Here is a 14,227-nt window from a genome sequence, read left to right on the forward strand (position 1 = left end):
CCATTTAGACAGTGGAGACTTTGGGAAGTTGGAGCATGATGTTTCTATCCTAAAGCAGACATTTTTAAAAAAGTTGTTTGTGTAGTGCATTAGAAACGTCTGTTTCTCTTCCCTGTCCACAAAAATAAAGCCAGTGGCTATTTTGCATGCAGATCACTAAAGCAAATTAAATTCCACCCATGACCAGGTTCTCATATAAAATGCAAACACTCATGGCCAAGCCTTGTCCTGGTTTTAGCTGGGACAGAGTTAATTTTCTTCCTAGCAGCTGGTACAGTGCTGTGCTTTGGATTTCGGATGAGAACAATGTTGACAACACACTGATGTTTTAGTTGTTGCTCAGTAGCGCTTACCCCAAGTCAAGGACTTTCAGTTTCCCGTGCTCTGCCAGCAAGGAGGTGCACAAGAAGTCAGGAGGGAACAGAGCCAGGACAGATGACCTAAACTAGCCAAAGGGGTATTCCATACTACAAAATGCCATGCTCAGTATATAAACTGGGTGGAGTTGGCCGGCAGCCACCGATCGCTTCTCAGGAACTGGCTGAGCATCAGTCAGCAGGTGGTGAGCAATTTTGTTGCACATCACTTGTTGGGTTTTCCCCCTTGAGTTTTATTCCTCTCTTTCTCTCCTTTTCATTACTATTATTATTATTATTATCATCATTTACTTCAATTATTATATTGATCATATCTCAACCCATAAGTTTAACCTTTTTTCTAATTCTCCTTCCTATCCCGCTGCAGGGGGTGGGGGGCAGTGAGCGGGTGGCTGCGTGGTACTTAGTTGCCAGCTGAGGTTAAACCATGACAGGCCTGCATCTTCCCGTACCTGAACTAGCAAGAGCATTTCTTTGTGGAGTTCCTTGCATAAAAAGGTGAGGTTGGGGCAGGGGGAGGGGATGAACAGACTTCATTGGAGTTCAAAGAGCTCCCAGATAGTGTAAGTTGTCCCCAAAATCAGGGCAGGGTGGGGGGTGCAGAGGGACATGGCATTCATCCTTGCTCCAGTGGTCTGGCTGAACAAACTAATGTCTCACAAGATGAGCTGGAGCCAATATCCCTCAGATTTTGTATGTGTGCAACCATCAGAGGAAATATGCTCACCCGATGCAAGTCTGTACTCCACAGTGGGAGTCAATGGAGCTACAATGCCTCCAGACAGTTTAACAGCAAAAGTCTGATGAAGGCAGAAAAGAGGATTGCTGATAATGAGACCATCATCCCTATTACAAACGCACCATGGCTGAATAACCATCTCCATTTATAAAATGTATTGGAATGGAAACTACTCATAAGCAAGATCCACCCTGCCGCTCAAGCTGCATAGCTAGTGGCATATACTCGTTTTAGATCGTGTGCCTGTCTTAAGACTAAGAAATACTGTACTTTCTAGCCAGAATTGGCTACAGGGATTCTTTTGCCAACCATAACATATAAAAGAACCTATAAAATTACTGTCACACACTAAGGCATATGTCTCACATTTAACTTAATGTTTATCTTGTCAGGAAATCCAGCTAGACCATGCCAACATTTTGTTTCATTCATGCTGTCTTCAAAATCATCTGTTGTTGAGGGAGGAGAAGGAAAGGGAGAGAGAATAAAATGCAAGAGAATTATCCAAATATATATATATATATATAAAGATTAAAAAAATTCAAGTTAATCTCACAAATGAGAGTCAAAAATGAAAGCATTGTACAAAAGACTCCATCAGTAACAACATTCACCTTTACTCCTCTCCCATGGCTTGAAGTTGTCATCCCCAATTTCATCTGGAAAATAAAAAATTATTCTAAAATTTGCCCTTTGCACATCTACAATAGGAAATGGACTGCCTGACTTCTGATAAGCCTTATTCTACTGGAAGGTTTTATGATTTTTGCTGCTGAGGAAGTCACCTTGACATGTTACAGATCTGGTATCAGCCACTCCTGAAGAACACACTCATGAAAAAAATCAATTGCAATGTAAACAGAAGCAAAAGAGTGAAATGGCAGCTTTCTTTCAGAATTATCTAAAATATCTGCATTTTCCTCACATTAAGAAAAGCATTTCCTTACATAAAACACAGCTTACGCAACTAAATAATTCATCATTATGAATTATTTAGAGAGATGTGGACCCAGTATGTTTACAAGTCCCAAGCTGTTTTACAAAAGAGAAAACATTTATATAATTGGTCGTCAAACTCTTTTTTAAATGTTCTTATTATGAAAGGTTTCTGCTTATCAGTGGCACTGGTCCTGAAAGTAAAGCTTTTATAAACTGAGCCTTTGGTGGGAAGATGGGTAAGAGGGAAGTGACTAAGTAAGGTGATATTTTCTTAGTAAGTGGTGATTATTGCTGCTGAACAGATGATTCTTCCAAAAGCCATTCTTTAAGCCTTGAGTTATCTCACGTATGGTAAAAGGTTTCCAAACCAGACATAATTAAATCACTGACCCGAGGCATTATCTCCCAGAAGAGTCATCTGCCATGTGTAGAAGCAGGGCAAGCCAGACCCATTTCACTAGAAACGTAGGCACTTTCCTCGCAACAACACGTATTCCATAAGTCCCTGGAGGAAGCCATTTATGTCTAGGAATAAACTTGCCCTTGACAACCCAAGGATGCTTTTGATAAGTTCAACTTCACCTCTGTCATGCTCTGCATGCCACTCTCAGAGTCTCTGCCAGCTTCCTCTGGGTATCTCCATGGTCAGAAGTCCTCATGGAAATGCTCTGTGCGTGTGCTGTCAGATCTCCTCTCTCTCAAAACCATCTCTCTCTGAAAGCTCCTGCTGACCCTAGTTCTGACAATTCAAAAGCTTTTACAGGCCACCCACTTTTCATTATGGATGGGTAAAAAGCTGGACTGGATAAAACCCTGAGAAAGCTGGTCTGACCCCATAGGTGACTCTGACTTGAGCAGGTGATTGCACTTGAGGTCCCTTCCAATGGGAATTATCCTACAAACCTATCCTATGAACAAAAATGGCTTTTTTCCTATTTACTTCATCAACCAGTAGGTAGAATAGTAGTCCCAGAAAGAAGTCAAGACTGGCTGAGAAGGGCAGGCAAGCAAGCCAGTTATTCCTGCTGCTCCCTTTATCCAGAGTAACCTCAGCCCAGAGAAGTCCACACAAGAGGTGGCTATTGTGAGAGAAGTAACCTCTGTGCTTTGCCTGGCCTGTCTACAGCTGATTCCCATGACTCCAAAGAGTGTCAGATGAGACACAAGGGAGACTGATGCCTCAGATTTACTGGTTGTAATACAGCACAGAAGGAAATCAGGCAGAAGACAATTTCAGGTGCATTGAGGAAAGGGCTTACCTCTAGGCTGAATCTTTTAAAAACCAGTTCTGTTAGCTATAGTTCTTCAGACAGTATACTGACATCTTCTGTTCTGAGGGAAGCACCTGTGCTTGTATGATAAACGGAGACCTGACTTTGGGAGGAGAAGCAGGGCAGGAGTACTCGGAGCCAGTTGTATTCCTTCTGCCTGCAGGTGTGGTGACCAAACTAGCTACAGTCATATCCTTTCCTGCGCCTATCCCAGCCACGGTTGTCCCTGTATTTAAAGCAGTGAAGGATTCCCACCCCAACCAGGGTTTTGTTACACGTAATGCAGGAATTTTAAATCACAGCATTCGGCCCTTGCTTCTTGTCTTGACTCTTGCAGCACTATGTTGTTTTTGTGTCCTTTATCTGGAGACAATGTCTCATCACTTGTGCCCAACACAGTCAGTTAACTCTTTTCGTCGAGCACCTTTCTTCATCTACAGTGAGTTCCTCCTGTTTGATCTGCCATCTGACAATGCAGCAGATACTCCAGGTTACACTGCTGATTCTGGCATTAGATGTGTCCTATTTTAATCTAGCTAACCTATTTCAGGGTGCCTCATCACCACTACATCTGGGCCACACTTAGCTTATTGTCATGGAGACTTCAAAGTTCATAGCAGAAAAAAAAAACACGTGCATGCTGAGTCACAAATCACAAAACAAAATTTCACCCTTGTAAAGCCCAAGTTGAGAGGCTGGGTATGCCCTGGGAGGCTGTAAAGAAAAATGAATAAACCCCTTTGAGCACAAACAACTCTTGTGCAGCAATAACTCCAAGGCTCATAATTCAGCAGGGATCTTGACATCTACTGTTTATCCCCAAGCAGGAGCATGGAGCAGCAGAACAGAGTAGCCATGTCTGTCATCCCTGTCCCTGCCACAGGTCACTCCCACCTCTTCGGGTGCTACCACGGTCACATAGTCCCACCCTAGGACAAACTGGCTTTCCAAGTCATCCTACATAGTCTGTTTCACCCTGTATAGTCTGTTTATGGCTCTGGACAATGATTAACTTGCCAAGGATACTAATTAACTTGCTATGAGGGGCCTTGCACGTCTGAGGGAGAGTTTGGTGATCACACACACACACACACACACGGGTAACCACAGAACACCGCTCATCTAGCAGGTGCCAAAAACAAAGGAAAGCCGTTCTCCCCACCGCCAGAGCCACTGTGCGTTCAGCGTGTGCTGCTGTCGGCAAGAGGGTTATGCTGTTGTGTATTTTTAGTTCAACTAGCAGCAACTATTTCTGCATTCCAATTTCTGATGCCGAGTTATCCCACCTTCTGGTTCTCGATTAAGGTATTATTATTAGCTACACTAAACCGATGAGCTACTCAGCATGGCAAGTTTAATAAAGCAGTAATGTCACCCACTACCGACGCAAGTCACCTAAAGAAAACAAGGCCTAATTTACAGTGCTACTAAAAATTAGCAGGAGTCTGCTGATCATTCCTCACTAGGGGGTTTTTTGCCTTTTTTTTTAAAAAAAAAAAAACAATCTTTCTTCCCTCTGAAGACAAAAGAATTGATGCAATCCAAAATCTGTTCCTCCCTTTCCCACCATAAAAGACAGAACATATCTAAGGGCTTTTCAAATAACCTTCTAGAACTCTGTTTTGAGCCAACCTGCAGTTGTTGACTTCTTGCACAAAAGAGTAGCCTTGCTGAAATAATCTCTACGCTGTCCTCTTCTGCCTCTCAATGCCCCTGACTTTGCTGCTCAGTTCCCCACACAAAGACAAGGAACGTTCTGGCGGTTGTGACATCCCAGGCTAAAACAGCAGCATGACTTTGATCCATCTACGGCAGCCAACAAAAGCTTTTTGACCAACGGGGTTCAGGCTTCCACGCCTTTCTCAAACAACAATCTCTTCACAGCCTTGTGCATTATCTTTTGCTCTGAAAAGACTTTTGTGCATGGGGATGAACCCTGCTGTTTCTGAGGTCAGTGGCAAGCATCCTATAGCCCCCAGCGGTGAAAAGGCTGGGTCACTGTAAAGCAAAGCACTCTAGAACACAATACAATGCAACTTTATTTTCTCTAACATCTACCCTAGCAAACTGTATCCTCACACAGTTTAGCTTAAACCCAGCTGCAAAGGGAGAGGGAAACAGAGACAAAACGATGAGGAGACATGGACAGAAAAGAGAAGTTTTCAGCTGGGATTTTGAACCAAGACAAGCAGGCAAAGAAAATAAATAGGTCTGTGCTGCTGCGTGATGTAGAATAGATTTATGCAGTGCAGTGTACTCTTTAAGCACCTGTAAGAAGACTCAATCGCAGCAGTAGATGCTGCTCAGCTGTAATGAAATCCATCTGCCTTGTCCCATAGAGATCCTCATGTTTAAGATGTGGGATAGTTGGGTCCTAATAGCACAGAAGAGCTGTGCAGATGTAAGCCAGTGCCTGCTGAACTCAGGTACTCGATCACACAGAGGGTGAGCAGTTGCTACAGGTATTGGCAGCTAGTAAGCCTGCATCATAGGCTCAAACCCTGTAGCTCAGAGTCTGAGTCCTCTGCAGAAGCCAAAATACCAGTAAACCCCCAAATTTTGCTAGGCCACAAAAATCCAGAAGAGTGGTATGCAAAGGGGCATGATCTCCCATAGTTGTATGTTGCCCCATGCCTCCCCATCACCTCTAAAACAAGTGAGAGACATTCTTATGCAAACACAATATCGGCAGTTGTTTCATGCAGATGTCCCCAAAGACATTACCACTCACAAGCCAAGGGCCTATTTAGCTAGACCATGAGGTTACACCATCTACAAGCATCATCTGCCCACAAGTCACAGCCACCGAAAAAACCCCAGAGGCTATGAGTGGAAAGGAGAAGGAGATAATATAATAGGGATGGAAACTTTCATACTGAAACACCCCACTTGTAGAGGACTCAGAGGGAAATACTGGTCCTTTTTGCTCTGTTCTTCATGAAATCATTCTCAGAAAATAGGATTACTTTTCCTACTGCCACAGTGGTTTTGGCAGCATGGGCTGACAAACTGACAGAGATACAAACAATGTTTCACACAAGCCACATCCTCCAAGTAATACTCATGTTCTTTTGGGCCATAAAAAGGTAACTGAACATGGCTTTCTAGCCTCAGAAATAAGTGCAATGTTGGCAGCATGTGAGGAACCAAAATTACACATTAGAAGATGCTGGCAGATTCCTTCCCAGTCATGCAGATCTGGATAGTAATACTACAGTAGAGATTTGTTTGCTGGACAAAGAGCTTGCTGCTCCCCAGGCTGCTAAATGGTGGCATTGGGGTCCTAATAACACAAGTAGTCCCTCTACCAAGCCCAGTTACTTTAAAAAAGTCCCACTTGTCATTGTGCTGCATGCTGTGAATCCTTAAAAGTCGTGCTGTTACCAGGAGGTCAGAATTTGAAATTTCCATGCAAGAGAGAGTGACACCAACGTATTGTAGCAGCACTGCTATGCATTATCAATAGGGGTCTGTTGTATAATGACTAATAACTGCAATTCCACCTTTAAAGCCCAATAGGATGCATAAGGTCTGACCTATCCATGACACCACCACATAGCTAAGAACAAATGTCACAGATCAGAAAGTACAGAAGCAAGAATTTGGTGAGAATATATACCAGCAGATGGTCAAACTACTGTTTAGGCTGTCTTATACCTATGATACTAAGGATAAGAAAACACATATCAAGAACGTGTCAGGATATTGCATTTACCTACAGTGCCTCACATGTAGTAAGAGCAGTAAACTTTGTGGATCCTTCTATGTCCATAGAAGATGAACTTAGATTTCTCTGTGGATGTCAGCAAAACCAGAATCACTCTTTACCTGACACAGCCATAAAAATGGCTTACTTCTGTACTGAAATGTAGCCACATCTGGGCTGTGGGTGCTCCAGACACAAAGAAACCACAACCAGGCAAGTCTGAACCCAATAGAGAAGCAGAAAAAGCCATGGTATATGTGGCAGATTTGTAGGAGAACCAGAGAGAACACCCACTCCCCTCCAAGGGATTTTCTTTTGACCTGGGACAACACATGGATGTCAGCAGCATCTGAATGTAGAAAAGAAAGAAATTTTCCCTTTTACACTTTGGATGTTCCGTCTGCTGCGGTGAAACGAGGAAGTAAAACTGCTGAATAACAGAGTCCTTAATATTGCAGGCACTAATAACAGGATTTGAGAAAGAATAAAATCATATCTTCTTGGATTTGGAAGATTTGGAGAAGCCAGCTTCTGACTCACTCACCTGACAAGTTGAGATCAGGCATTTCATGGTGTTGACCTTCTGAAGAAGGACTCTGATCAGCTCAGTAGCCACAACCGCTCCAGGTAGTTTCAGCCCATTACCTCCTGAAGCAGTGTTAGCAAAGGTCATGCCACATCACAGGCCCTGGGTGCTTTGCAGCATGTCAGGCATTGCCAGCATGCAAGGAAGGGAACTGGTTAAAGGGAAGATCAGAAGAAATACTCACAAAGTGAGACACCTGCACTACTCATGCTTAGACACACTTTTCTCAATGCTGTGCTGCAGGAAAGCACAGACTCGCAGTCTATCTCACCACCTGGGGGGCAGAGGACGGGGGAACATTTTAATCCTTGCAAGAAAGCATCCCCCAGGGGATGCTGAGCAAAGAGGTCAAGAGCTTTCACTACCTGAGCCAATAGATTAGAAAGGAACTATAACCTTTTCAAGTGCTGGTGAGGGTATCTGCTAGGTGCACACAAAGATCCGTATTACATGAGCATGGGTATGATTTAGACTTGAGGAGAACTTGCCAAGACCAGAATAACCTCTTAAAAAAAAAGAATATCGGCAAAAAAATATTATTTCCTTATCAGGTATGGATGGGCCACAATTCTTGCTAATTTCAAGGGGGCCGAGCAGATAGGGAATGTCCAGTCTCTCATGTAAAGTTCTCACCCTCTCCCTACTCACTGAGAAAACTTATTTTCCACAGTTACATGTCTGTCTTATTAAGCACCAAATCTAGACAATCACCATACAGTGTAAAGGAAAAAAATTACAATATTGCAACAGGGAAAATCACAGTGTGATTATTGAATGGAGTAATAAATGGCAGTTTACACATAGCCTCAAAATAAAATGAATAGCATTGTTAAACTAAATGCAAGGTACAACATTCATTATCAAATCAACTCTTGCCTCAGGTTACTACAGAATAGGATCTGGAAAACGGCAGCTTCCTTATTAAAAAAAAAAAAAAAAAAAAAAAAAAAAAAAAAAAAAGCCCTGACTGCAGCATTTCAGAAATCTCTGTCTCAACCTGTTGGCAAACGCTGACTTTTGAACAGCAACTACTGTATAAGTGTTCTTTTGTTCCGAGCTCCAAGAGACACAGTGGGTGACTAATGAAAATAAGGATTGAGATTTTAAGAGATGCTCAGTAATATCATTAGATACAAAAATAGCTTTTTTCCTTAGAACGGTGCTAGTGAACAACACTAAGTGGACATCAACAGACCAGCTCTTGACAGCCATGCACAAAACAGGGGAAAGACTGTGTTCCCTTCCATTACTAAACAAATAAAATATAATAGAACAAGTTGTAAGGCAAAATGAAAAAAAATCTTTCTTTAGCTTTCCAGTTGAAGCAAGGGAAAGAGGGGCAGGGTTGGGGGGCACCGAACATCAGAACTCGGTTATCAGAGGTGGGGAACATCCCTGCCGTTTACACTGATATCAGACTCAGTGCCTGCCATTTCCCAGAGGGTTTTTATGGCAAACCAGTGCTCATGAAAACATCAGCCTCGCCTGCCTTTCCCAGAGTCATTTCTAAGAGGAGTTTTGCAGCCCCGTAGTAATCAAAAGTCGATGTATGAGGTCTGGCTTCCCCATAAACATCTGCCCACCACTAGCAGCAAAGTAAGCCTATGTAAGAATACTCACGAGGTGTTAATGTGTAATCCCCGAAGCCCTTTGACCTTCAGTCATTTGTTTGCACTGCTTGGCTGCTCCACGTCTTACTGAGGTGCCCCTTGATTATGTGCTTTACATCTCTGCAACATGTATAAACAGCATTGTGATTCTGTTACAGGTATCTCAGCGCCATGATTAGGTTTGTGCTTTTTTTACAGGCACTTTATTCCCTCTCGGTTATTTCAAAAGAGAAGTTGCAAGATTGAAATATTCTCTAGATTTGAAACAGACACCAAACCTTACACAGAAATACACCGTGTAATGCAGCCAGGCTAGTGTAGTGTCCTGAGGACTGTAGCCCTACAGTGCCTAGATTTAATTAATATAAGTATCCAAAATCATCCTCTTCAGTTAAACTTGGTGTCTGCGAGCACTGTTATTAACATGGATCAAACAGCCCCTTGTAGAGAAGACCTGTTGTCATGGTAAGGTCAGGTTCCTAAAGAAATTATTTTGCAAATCAAAGCACTGATTCCAAATACTTGTGTTTTCTTTTTCTATCCGTCATCCTATCGAGTTCCCTTGGGATGTAACATAATTCCCAGGTAATTTTTACAGCACTTCTGCATAAGGACTGGGAATGAGGTCCTGCCTACCCAAATCCCTTATCCCAGTAGCTTGCAGAAGGATGACGTTTATAATGAGAGAAAAGATGGGCCTAATTCTGCCTTCTGTTCTATACTTATAATCTCAAATTATCTTCTAGCTCCTGCTGATTTTAGAAGGGTCTGCAGAGTAGTAGCAAAACACAGGATTGGGACCAAAAAGCCCTGTGATATTCAAATCAGGTTTAACATGAAAGACAAGTGGCTCTTAGTCTTTACTATATTGTTCATATATGGCACTGGGTCATACTCAGACTGTCCCCACAGTATAATTTGGAAGCAGAATTATAACTGTATTATATCATGGGATGGGCTCAAAAGCCTTCTATTAAAATGCTTACCATCATTAAAGCCAGCGGCATTTCCAGCCACATAGACAAGGGTGATTTGGGGAGGACAGGGGAAGATCAGGACACCAGACAGTGAGAACAGGGCTTTACAGAAGGAGATAGAGACGGCAGCAGCAGCAGCTCTCTTTCTCCTTGCTGCTGACAAAATAAATAAATAAATAAATAGATAGATAGATAGATCAAAATAGTTACGTGGAAGTGGAAAGAGCTCTCTGCAGTCATTACATAGCAAACACCACTTAGCTTAAACTTACTTCTTATCCTCTCTCCCTTCATGCTCTTCAGACATGTACGTACTCATCCAGATATATTTGCCTGCACAAGGACACTCCACAGCTTTAGATCTCTTCTGTTTTTAACATGACAAGGACTGTCCCCATATGCCTTTGCATTATTGCTATTCTTCCTACCCTTTTAAATGGACCCAGTACATGCTTTCTCACACAGAGGTAAAGTGAGCATCTCTTATTGCCTGGCCATCACACCTACTATATCTTTAAAAAGAAATTTTTTTTCTTCTTAGAAGGCGTAAAGGTTTAAGAGCAGTATTTTTACAAATATATATTCACAGCTATGATTGTATTATTATTGCAATGATTTAGTCTGGCTTTAAAGCACTTAAGGTAAATGTGCTAGTTGTGGACTACAGTGCTACAGTCAGGTTTCTAGTTTTGGCTATTCATACACCTCTCTGGTTTACAGCTCTCTGCTGAATATGATGAGAGAGATTTATTTGTGGAGTGGGCAGAGACAGAAGTGCGTTGTCGCATGATATTTATTTTTTTTTTAAGGGTTATTAATTACCGTGTCAACCTTTGCTCTGCTGCTGCTGTCCACTTTTATTTTGGAAGCACAGCTGTTCAACACTGATCACATTGGGTTCCCCAATCACCCCATTTTATACCGACCTTTTAAAATATTATTTACTGTTCCTTATGTATCTGAGTGGAGGAGAGGGAGAGGGACAGTATGGCAGAGAAGGGAAACATGAATCGGAAAACATGCTTGCCTTGAATTGTCATCACACTGCCGTTGGAAGGAGAGAGCTGGAAAACTAGCAACAAACACTCGCACGCAAACACACGCCAGGCACACACCACATCGATCACGGGGAGTTTGTGAGCAGCCCCACAGCTCTTACCTGGGTTGTCTGGGATCCCTCTGCAGTGCACCTCCCTCAGCTCCCTCTCGCCTATTTCCCCCCTCCGGGGAGCAGCGGGGCCGGTGCCAGTGCTGTGGCTGGGTGACGGTGCAGGTAGGGGACAGCAGACAGCTGGCTGCAGCCTCGGCTGCCGGGCTCTGGCTCCTGCCAGGGCTGCTGCTGCTGCTGCTGCTGCTCCTGATGATGCCGAGGAGGAGGAGAGCCGAGTGAGGAGGAGGAGGATGCTGGCGGTGATGCTGTTGCTATGGTTACCCAACTCAGTGGCGGCGGCAGGCAGTACCGCTCAGCAGCGCAACAGCTGCCCCAGCACCCAGACCTCAGCACCCATCACGGCCCAACGGCCCTCCATGTACCAGCACGGGGATTTCACCCCAGAGCTCTTCCAGGGGGACAGTGGCAGTGGGGAGGATGGAGGTCACTCCTTGGCGCAGCGCTGGGCTCTGGGAAAACAGATGGAGCGACGCATCTGAAATGTTTGCATTCTGCACTTCGGGGTAAGGAGCTCGCTGCCCTGCAAAGATCAAACACCAGCTTCTAGGAGGCCAGAGCTCCACATTTCAGGGATGCCTTGCATTTTTATAAGGAAATGAATGAAACAGTAAAACTGAGGAGGGTAATAATCTTCAAAGTTCCTGTTTTGATGCAATTTGAAACTTTTTTAAACTGAAGGTCAAGACTCTTTTCTTTAACACAGGACTGAAAAGTAGGATTTTACTGTCTTCTTGTGTAAAGGTGTTTTTTGCCCAGAGAAACCACCTTATAAGTGAGTTTCTTATGAGAGAACTGCCTCTTACCATAAAACAATGAGAAAAAACCTTTCAGAAAGGAACCCTCTTACACAGAACAGGACACTAATAATTTCATGCCTAATGACATGAAGCAAACAAGGTGAACTTTGCCATTCTCTAGTGATCTGAAAATAAGAAAGGAAAAAGGCCTCAGCTGGATGGACTGCTACATGGTCAAAATGCAGAGTCCTAACTGAGCGAGACATGTGAAATCAAGGCATTCGGTTGCCATTTATCTATCAAATACACATGTCATGAGGCTCTCATTTTGCACTGGAACATCACAAGACACAGCAAGGTCACAACAATCAAATGTCACTTCCATCCAAAAATGCCAGTGCAAAGCTGCGTAACGCTCATAAGCCATGACAGTTCTTTCAAAAGCTGGTACTGCTTCCAGGACATTGTGAAACCCTGTCTAAAACCTACTGAAAAAGAAAAATAGCTGGTGGAAACTTTCTAAAGGCATTTGCTTCCTACTGCCAGAGCTCTGCTTGCAGCCTGGATGCTGCAGATGATACCAATCTATAAGCTTGAGGCAGCAAGAAGATGCACCGGGTGTGTTCTCCATAAAAGTATCAGACCTGGAGAAATAGCTGGAGGAGATTGCTGGTGGCACCTCTTCTCAAGGTGTTCTAGAAGACAGTGTCTCAACACCATGTTCATTTGCAGAGTTATCGTGTGGCTCATATAAAGGCATTTTCTAGATATGTCATTACTATGGGAGAGCCTGGAACCACCCAACTGAGAAGCAAAATGTGCCAGCCAGCATACATTGTCGGACTTCCTTGGAATAGCTTCCCGTTTCCCATCCCCCACATATCTTACAGAGCTAGTCATCATATAAAGTGTTCTGCCTATAGCTTGTTTAATTAATATCCTTTTAGGCAGCAATTCTGATGTCCACTCATAGACTAAATGGAATCAGTGACTCAAAAGGCCCTTCTATCACTCAAAAAAGAAATAAGAAACATGCCATCTATTTTAATCCTTGAAAATGTCATGCATGTAAAATTAGACAGTACTCTGAACCCTTTCTCAAGAGCTAAAAAAATAATATTTGGTGCATGTATGGCCTAGGGGATTCCCTGCTGTAATTTTGGGTGCAGGGGGCAGGGGGAGAAGATCTCATTGCACTAATTATTCTGAACAAATCTAAATCACCTACTCCATAACTAACTAGCTGACAGTGAATGTGGTTATTCTGAATAGATCACTGAAACCACAAACAGATCTTATTTCTGCTAAATCAGGGAGCATACTGCGAAATGTATTTGCTGAAGTACATGTAATCGGCTTGCAAGATTCTATTTTCCAGCTTTGCTTATTAGGGCTATTTTTTGAGAGCTGCATCTCTAATTTCAAGAACACACATAAGAAAAGCAGAAGATATTTGATCCCTTTGGCTTCAGGTGCTTTGGCTCTGCGTGGCTGTTTTACATCACTGAAGGTCTGCCCACTTGCATTCTCTTGTGTGTGCTAGTCTACAGCACTGAGGAAAAATCCACGCCTAAGGACACGCAGAGCCCACTAAATCCAAAGGCTCTTACACCTCGCTGTCTGGACCCTGCAGAGTGCACATATTCAGCTGTGCCAAGGGAGTAAAAAGTGGATATAAAGCTGTAGCAAAACCACCAAAAAAAAAAAAAACCCAACTAAACAAAAAAAAACCCAAAAAACGGTGAAAAAATTTCATTTGACCTCAGTCATATAAGGAGGTCCTTCAGGGTGGGATCAGTGACTTGCACCAGTTCACTAGGGAAAGAAGTCGTGTTACAACATGTAAAACATTGTTTTCATAAGTAGATATGATTCTATAAAGAAAGGACATGTCACAGGCATATTTGACAGAGCCTGGCGCAAAGGCTGCATGTTCAGTCATAGCTTTCATTTTTAAGGGTAGAACCTATGTCATATCTTCCAGCCCTGCTTAGGAATTACGGACTGTTTAGGACATCTTAGATGGTACTCGACACCTGTGTTTATGCACCTTAGTCATGTCTACATTATTTTCTTGCTTTAGATACTAAACAGAGGTAAATCAACTTAGCCTA

The 14,227-nt window shown here is 43.0% G+C and overlaps 1 protein-coding gene across 1 annotated transcript in view; it reads right to left on the reverse strand.

Annotated features, from left to right (window-relative positions):
* FAM135B (family with sequence similarity 135 member B) overlaps positions 1 to 11,539 on the reverse strand; it is a 231,043-nt gene extending 219,504 nt beyond the window's left edge. The window contains exon 1 of the mRNA XM_055705977.1: positions 11,365 to 11,539. The gene's annotated coding sequence lies outside the window, so the exon portion shown is untranslated. The remainder of the gene's footprint in view (positions 1 to 11,364) is intronic.
* Positions 11,540 to 14,227: the final 2,688 nt, after the last annotated feature.

This window comes from Falco cherrug, chromosome 3 (assembly GCF_023634085.1).
Source record: "Falco cherrug isolate bFalChe1 chromosome 3, bFalChe1.pri, whole genome shotgun sequence".
NCBI classification, from domain to species: domain Eukaryota; kingdom Metazoa; phylum Chordata; class Aves; order Falconiformes; family Falconidae; genus Falco; species Falco cherrug.